The sequence below is a fragment of the Tachyglossus aculeatus genome, chromosome 22, assembly GCF_015852505.1.
Source record: "Tachyglossus aculeatus isolate mTacAcu1 chromosome 22, mTacAcu1.pri, whole genome shotgun sequence".
In the NCBI taxonomy this organism is placed as follows: Eukaryota; Metazoa; Chordata; class Mammalia; order Monotremata; family Tachyglossidae; genus Tachyglossus; species Tachyglossus aculeatus.
In genome coordinates this window covers 32,258,383-32,267,435 of record NC_052087.1, presented here as the reverse complement: position 1 = coordinate 32,267,435, position 9,053 = coordinate 32,258,383, and the positions used below count along the sequence as shown (strand labels likewise).

Sequence of the window (9,053 nt, the reverse complement as noted above, 5' to 3'; positions counted from 1 at the left end):
TTGGTGCTCTGCCAATTGTCAGCTGTGTGACCTCGGGCAAGTCACTTAACTTCTCTGTGCCTCGGTTCCCTCATCTGTAAAATGGGGATTAAAACTGTGAGCTCCACTTGGGACAACCTGATCACCTTGTATCCTCCTCAGTGCTTAGAACAGTGCTTTGCACATAGTAAGCGCTAAATAAATGCCTTTATTATTATTATTATTATTACAATATAACAATAAGCAGACACATTCTGTCAATAAACAGACAGGAGCAGCCATGGTGATACAGTCCTGGTTATACTGCTCTGATGCTAAGCAGGGCAGGAATAGAAAGCACCCAGAGGTTGGCATTCACTATAATGGCACTCTCTTTGGATTGATAATACCACCATTAAGCCATTGCATTCCATTCAGTAGACAATTCCCTTTCCAAACTCCCGGTTATTTCTCCCCATCTCCACTATAAGATTCTCATCAACAGGGAAGATGTCTACCAACTCTGTTGTACTATATTCTCTCAAGCACTTAGTACAGTCCTGTACATTGGTGCTCTGCCAATTGTCAGCTGTGTGACCTCGGGCAAGTCACTTAACTTCTCTGTGCCTCGGTTCCCTCATCTGTAAAATGGGGATTAAAACTGTGAGCTCCACTTGGGACAACCTGATCACCTTGTATCCTCCTCAGTGCTTAGAACAGTGCTTTGCACATAGTAAGCGCTAAATAAATGCCTTTATTATTATTATTATTATTACAATATAACAATAAGCAGACACATTCTGTCAATAAACAGACAGGAACAGCCATGGTGATACAGTCCTGGTTATACTGCTCTGATGCTAAGCAGGGCAGGAATAGGAAGCACGCAGAGGTTGGCATTCACTATAATGGCACTCTCTTTGGATTGATAATACCACCATTAAGCCACTACATTCAATTCAGTAGACAGTTCCCTTTCCAAACTCCCGGTTATTTCTCCCCATCTCCACTATAAGATTCTCATCAACAGGGAAGATGTCTACCAACTCTGTTGTACTATATTCTCTCAAGCACTTAGTACAGTCCTGTACATTGGTGCTCTGCCAATTGTCAGCTGTGTGACCTCGGGCAAGTCACTTAACTTCTCTGTGCCTCGGTTCCCTCATCTGTAAAATGGGGATTAAAACTGTGAGCTCCACTTGGGACAACCTGATCACCTTGTATCCTCCTCAGTGCTTAGAACAGTGCTTTGCACATAGTAAGCGCTAAATAAATGCCTTTATTATTATTATTATTATTACAATATAACAATAAGCAGACACATTCTGTCAATAAACAGACAGGAACAGCCATGGTGATACAGTCCTGGTTATACTGCTCTGATGCTAAGCAGGGCAGGAATAGGAAGCACGCAGAGGTTGGCATTCACTATAATGGCACTCTCTTTGGATTGATAATACCACCATTAAGCCACTGCATTCCATTCAGTAGACAATTCCCTTTCCAAACTCCCGGTTATTTCTCCCCATCTCCACTATAAGATTCTCATCAACAGGGAAGCTGTCTACCAACTCTGTTGTACTATATTCTCTCAAGCACTTAGTACAGTGCTGTACCTTGGTGCTCTGCCAATTGACAGCTGTGTGACCTCGGGCAAGTCACTTAACTTCTCTGTGCCTCGGTTCCCTCATCTGTAAAATGGGGATTAAGACAGTGAGCCCCACGTGGGACAACCTGATCACCTTGTATCCTCCCCAGCTCTTAGAACAGTGCTTTTTACATAGTAAGCGCTTAACAAATGCCATCGTTATTATTATTATTATTACAACTCCTCCAGGAGGCCTTACCAGACTGAGCCCCCCCTTTTCTGCTCTTCCTCCTCCCCTCCCCATCACCCCCTTCCTCCCTCTGCCCTACCCTCTTCCCCTCCCCACAGCACTTGTATATATTTGTACATATTTATTACTCTATTTTATTAATGATGTGTATATAGTTATAATTCTATTTATTCTGATAGTATTGACACCTGTCTACTTGTTCTGTCTGGTTGTCTGTCTCCCCCATCTAGACTGTAAGCCCGTTGTTGGGTAGTGACCGTCAATCAATCAATCAATCAATCGTATTTATTGAGTGCTTACTGTGTGCAGAGCACTGTACTAAGTGCTTGGGAAGTACAGGTTGGCAACATATAGAGACAGTCCCTACCCAACAGTGGGCTCACAGTCTAAAAGTGGGCTCATAGTCTAAAAATTGATTTGTTTTTCTCAAGTGCTTAGTACAGTACTCTGCACACAGTAAGCACTCAATAAATACGATTGAATGAATGAATGAATGAATGTACATATGGTGAGCGCTTAATAAATATGATTGATTGACCAAATGATTAATTGATACTTTCTCATCTCCTGGCCCTTGGCTAATTTATCTAATCCGCGGCTACCGATTCCAGAGAGGAATGATTTCCTTTACAACGAATGGGAAAAACTTATAAGTATTTGACATGTCACTGCTTTACTCCTGCTGAAGGAGGCCTCAGCATCCCATCCTAGAAAAAGCTTTCTACTTACCAAATAGTCGCTTCCTAAAGGTAAGAGCTCTACGGTTATTGCAAACAGACCTGAACTGTGACTGCAAAGATAGGTTGGACCGAGATTAATTATTGCCCCCAAAGTGTCCTTATTTGCAGTCTGCTGGGTCTAATTAGGTTCTTTGCAACTCATTTATGAGGTAGAAGAAAAACTGTTTTTAAATTGTGTAATTGCCCATCTCTGAGCACCCAATCAATGTTAATAAAGCCCAACGCTGCTTGTTAGAGTGGGGATCAATAACAACCACTGGGATTTAGGGCCTGTTCTTAGCACTGGGAAAAAGAGGTCAAGTTAAGGACTTTCTCTTGTTAATATTACAAAGTTCTGTCAGTTTGACTTAATTCAACAGAAGTCTCAGTAAAGTGTGGTAGCCTTGAAGACTAGTACCTATGGATATTCATTTCTTATTTCTGTGCCAGTATAGACAGGTATAGACTCCCTCAGGATCGGGACAGTCTTTTCTTTTACCCCAAAATATACTGAAAGCAGGAGTTCTATTTTTGAGGCCACTAGCTTGCTCTGTGATATTGTACCACTGAACTTTTCTTTACCTCAGTTTTTCCACCTATAAAATGGGAATGATAAAGGAAAAATTCCCTGGGTTTCCAGAAGTACCTGTCTGTCACCAAGCTCTATTCTCATTTATTCTCTTTGCCTTCCGGTCAAGTGGGTTAGAGCAAGGAAAATTATCTCCATTATACCAATGAGGAAACTAAGGCCCAGGATGTCAGTGACTGGATATTATCCAATAAATTATTCACTGTATGTTTGGCAATTATATTCTCCTCTCTCCCCAATTAGATTACAAACTATGCAAGATAAAGAGATTGTGTCTTTCTTCTCTGTTGTTAAGTTAGTGCCTGAGTCCAGACTGGAACCTGATTTTTCTGGCTCAGCCGGGACTTTCTACCACTTCACATTAGATTAACTTTTCCAGAGGACTTGATAAGAGTTGTTACTTGAAGTGATGGTAAATACCCTGGGAAAAGTTAATGTGCTATAAATATTTGAGAACTTGTTTCCTCCACTGATCTCATTCATCCTCAGAATGCCCCTGGGAGGAGACTAAGGGAGAGGTTTTATTATTTGCATCCTTTCTTTGGGAAATGGAAGCTAGGGAAGACTAAGGGCTTGCCCAGGAAGTGGTGAAATGGACTAGAACTGGTGTGAGGAATCAGAGTAGTCATTAGCAATTAAATGATGGTATTCATTGAGCACCTGCTGAGTGCAGAGAACTCTGCTGAGTAGGTGGGAGAGCTCAGAACGTGCATTTTTAAATTTTATGGTTTTGTTCAGTGCTTAATATGGTCCGGGCACTGTACTAAGCTCTGGGGTTGATTGATACAAAGTAATCAGGATGGACACAATCCATGACCCACATGAGGCTTACAGCCTTAATCCCCATTTTACATATGAAGTAACTGAGGCACGGGGAAGTTAAGTAACTTGCCCAAGGTCACACAGCAGACAAGTGGCGGGGCCAGGATTAGAACCCAAGTGGCTGAGATTAGAACCCAGGTCCTTCAAACTCCCAGGCCCATGCTCTATCCACTAGGCAACACTGCTTCTATGACATTCTCTGCCTTCAAAAAGTCTGCAATCTATTGTGAGAGGCAAGTATACTTAAACTATGTGGAAATGATGAGTAGGAGGAAGAATAAGGATATAAAATTAAAGAAGCAGTATGACCTAGAGGAAAGAGTACAGGCCTGAAAGTAAGAGGATCTAGGTTCTAATCCTGGCTCTGCCATTTGTCTGCTCTGTGACCCTGGTCAAGTCACTTAACTATTCTGTGCCTCAATTTACTCATCTGTAAAATGGGAATTCAATTCCTGTTCTCCCTCCTACATAGATTGTGAGCTCATTGTGGGGCAGGAACTCTGTCTCACCTGATTATCTTGTCTTTACCCCAGGTTTTAGCACAGTGCTTGGCATATAGAAGCAGCGTGGCTCAGTGGGAAGAGCACGGGCTTGGGAGTCACAGGTCATGGGTTCAAATCCCGGCTCCACCACTTGTCAGCTGTGTGACTTTGGGCAAGTCACTTAACTTCTCTGTGGCTCAGTTGCCTCATCTGTAAAATGGGGATTAAGATTGTGAGCCCCACATGGGACAACCTGATCACCTTGTATCCCCCCCCAGCGCTTAGAACAGTGCTTTGCACATAGTAAGCGCTTAACAAATACCAAAATTATTATTATTATTATTATATAGTAAGTGTTTAATGACCACCATAATTATTATTGTTGGTAGTAGTCGAAATACGTCAGGATCAAGTGGCTGAAGAAATGCAGTATGCAGTTGAATCTACAGATATATGGATATACATGCTGAGGATGAGCAAAATTGCTATTGGTGGTTGTTGGACTGGGTTAACTTGGGTTCTAATCCTTGTTCTGCACATGCCTGCTGTGTGACCTTGGGCAAGGCATTTAACTTCTCTAGGCCTCAGTTATCTCATCTGTAAAATGGGGATTAAGACTGTGAGCCCCATGTGGAACAGGGACTGCGTCCAACCTGCTTAACTTAACTTCTCTGTGACTCTGTCACCTCATCTATAACTTTTTTCAAAGTATTTGTGAGGTTCATTCATTCATCCCTTCAATCATATTTATTAAGCGCTTACTGTGTGCAGAGCACTGTACTAAACTCCTGGGAAGTACAAGTTGGCGACATACAGAGATGGTCCCTACCCAACAACAGGCTCACAGTCTAGAAGCAGCATGGCTCAGTGGCAAGAGCCTTCAAGGCCCTACTGAGAGCTCACCTCCTCCAGGAGGCCTTCCCAGACTGAGCTCCCTCCTTCCTCTTCCCTTCCTCCCCCTCCCCATCCCCCCCCGCCTTACCTCCTTCCCCTCCCCACAGCACCTGTATATATGTATATATGTTTGCACGTATTTATTACTCTATTTATTTTATTTGTACATATTTATTCTAATTATTTTATTTTGTTAATATGTTTTGTTTTGTTCTCTGTCTCCCTCTTCTAGACTGTGAGCCCACTGTTGGGTAGGGACCGTCTGTACATGTTGCCAACTTCTACTTCCCAAGCGCTTAGTACAGTGCTCTGCACACAGTAAGCGCTCAATAAATACAATTGAATGAACGAATGAATGAAAGAGCCCGGGCTTGGGAGTCAGAGATCATGGGTTCTAATCCCGGCTCTGCCATTTGTCTGCTGTGTGACCTCGGGCAAGTTGCTTAACTTCTCTGTGCCTCAGTTACCTCACCTGTAAAGTGGGGATTGACTGTGAGCCCACGTGGGACAACATGATAACCTTGTATCTACCTCAGCGCTTAGAACAGTGCTTGGCACATAGTAAGCGCTTTACAAATACTGTCATTATTATCATTATTAGAAGGGGGAGACAGAAAACAAAGCAAAACATGTGGACAGGTGTCAAGTAGTCAGAATAAATAGAATTAAAGCTAAATGCACATCATTAACAAAATAAATAGAATAGTAAATATGTACAAGTAAAATAAATCGAGTAATCGATCTGTACATACATATATACAGGGGCTGTGAGGAGGGGAAGGAGGTAGGTTGGGAGGGATGGGGAGGAGGAGAGGAAAAAGGGGGCTCAGTATTTGCCAGATACTGTATTAAATGCTGAAGTAGATACAAGCTGTTCAGGTTAGACACAGTCCATGTCCGACACGGGACCCCCGGTCTTAATCCCCAATTTACAGATGAGGTAACTGAAGAACAGAGAAGTGAAGTGACTTGCTCAAGGTCACCAGCAGACAAGTGACAGACCTGGAATGAGAACCCAGGTCCTTCTGACTCCAAGGCCTCTGCTCTATCCACCAGTGCTTAGAACAGTGCTTGGCACATAGTCAGCGCTTAAGTGTGGCTCAGTGGAAAAGAGCCCGGGCTTTGGAGTCAGAGGTCATGGGTTCAAATCCCAGCTCCACCACTTGTCAGCTGTGTGACTTTGGGCAAGTCACTTCACTTCTCTGGGCCTCAGTTCCTGCATCTGCAAAATGGGGATGAAGACTGTGAGCCCCCGTGAGACAACTTGATCACCTTGTAAGCTCCCCAGTGCTCAGAACAGTGCTTCGCACATAGTAAGCACTTAATAAATGCCATTATTATTATTATTATTATTAAGTACCATAATTATTATAGTGATTATTAACTATCAGGTATGATAATAATGATAATAATTATCATTATTATTAATTTTTACTGGGTAGTGGGAATGAACTGAGGAAGGCTTACTGGAAAAGGAGTGTTTTGAAGATGGCGAGAGGTGTGCCTGGTAGATTTGAAATAGTAGGAAGTTCCAGGGAAGGTGGACAGTGATGAACAAGGTCTTGGAGTTGAAAGAGGGGAGAGAGTTGGACGTAAAAGAGTTAAGAGGGAGGTGCAAATAGATGGTGAACTTGGGAGGAGTGCTGGGTGTGAGTTAAGGTGAAGCAAATGAAGAGAGCCATTGATATTTCTGGGTGATGCCTCATCTGGGAATCACCTTTCCTGAGTCTTAGTCTTAATATTAATAATAATGATGGCATTTATTAAGCACTTACTATGTGCAAAGCACTGTTCTAAGCGCTGGGGAGGTTACAAGGTAATCAGGTTGTCCCACGGGGGGCTCACAGTCTTCATCCCCATTTTACAGATGAGGGAACTGAGGCCCAGAGAAGTGAATTGACTTGCCCAAAGTCACAAGCCAACAGTTGGCAGAGTTAGGATTTGAACCCATGATCTCTTACTCCAAAGCCTGTGCTCTTTCCACTGAGCCACTGAGCCATGCTGCTCCTTCTACCATCACTCCAAATGCTATGCTTCCTCTTGGATCAATCAATCAATCAATCGTATTTATTGAGCGCTTACTGTGTGCAGAGCACTGTACTAAGCACTTGGGAAGTACAAGTTGGCAACATATAGAGACGGTCCCTACTCAACGGATCACTTTCCCTAGGCCTAGTTGCCACCGCCCTTCTACCCCAAGTTGGTATTCCTGGTGTCTGAACTGTGCCGAAAAGGAGGCCGCATTTCTCCATGGAAAGAATATGGGTTTGGGAATCACCTTCACGGTGACCTTGTGCAAGCCACTTAGTTTCCCTGGGTTTCAGTTTTCTCATAATAATTATGGTATCTGTTGAGTGCTTACTATGTTCCAGGTACTGTACTAAGCACTGGGATAGATATGAGATAATTGGGTCGGACACAGTCTCCGTCCCACTCTGGGTTCACAGTCTCTACATAGGAGACTCATCTGTTAAAAGGGGCTTAAATGCCAGTTCTTCCATTTTAGATCATGAGTCCCATGTGGAACAGGGACGGTATTCAACCTAATTATAATTAGACTGTGAGCCCACTGTTGGGTAGGGACTGTCTCTATATGTTGCCAACTTGTACTTCCCAAGCACTTAGTACAGCGCTCTGCACACAGTAAACGCTCAATAAATACGATTGATGATTGTTTAGAACAGTGCTTGGCATCTAGTATGTGCTCAACCAATATCACAGTTACCCTCTCAGGGTGGCACCTGGAGAGTTTCCAGTATTTTACTAGTATTGACTACAGGAGGGAGAGTCAAGCAGAGGCATACCCATTCCATTTCTAGCTTGGGCAGTGGCTAGTGAGTGGAAAGCAATCTGCTACAAGTCAAAAGTCACCCTTGCTGGGCAGCAGCAGCATGGGAGAGGTGAGGGCAGAGACTCGTTTACTGCACGGAAGGAGGCAATGGTAAACCACTTCCATATTTTTACCAAGAAAACTCTATGGATACACTACCAGAACGATTGCAGATGGAAGTGGGGTGTTCTGGAAGAGATGTGTCCATGGCGTTGCTATGGTTTGGACACGACTGGACAGCGTAAGACAACAACAATACCATAGTTATCATTATTCTTCTTGTTATGTGGTCAAGCAAGAGAAGTGGCATGGCATAAGAAGGAAAATGAAACCCTAGAACAGAGAAAGAGCAATATAGCGTGGCTCAGTGGAAAGAGCATGGGCTTTGGAGTCAGAGGTCATGCGTTCAAATGCTGGCTCTGCCAATTGTCAGCTGTGTGACTTTATCTCATCTGTAAAATGGGGATTAAGACTGTGAGCCCCCCGTGGGACAACCTGATCACCTTGTAACCTCTCCATCACTTAGAACAGCGCTTTGCACACAGTAAGCACTTAATAAATGCCATCATTCATCATCATCATCATAATTCTATAATTCTGTTTATCTATTTTGATGCTATTGATGTCTATCTACTTGTTTTGTTTTGTAGTCTGTCTCCCTCTTCTAGACTGTGAGCCTGTTGTTGGGCAGGGATTTTCTCTATCTGTTGCCAAATTCTACTTTCCAAGCACTTAATGCAGTGTTCTGTACATAGTAAGTATTCAATAAATACAATTGAATTACTGAATGAACATCCATGGCAGAGTATTAGGTACTAAGATGAAAGATTAAGCTCCACCACTTGTCTTTCTGTGTGACCTTGGGCAAATCACTTAACTTCTCTGTGACTCTGTCAACCTCATCTATGAATTTTTTTTAAT

The 9,053-nt window shown here is 43.0% G+C and overlaps 1 non-coding gene across 1 annotated transcript; it reads left to right on the top strand.

Annotated features, from left to right (window-relative positions):
- Positions 1-8,025: 8,025 nt before the first annotated feature.
- On the top strand, positions 8,026-8,163 carry LOC119944284. The gene has a single exon (XR_005455778.1). It is a non-coding gene; the product is annotated as a small nucleolar RNA SNORA7 (small nucleolar RNA).
- Positions 8,164-9,053: the final 890 nt, after the last annotated feature.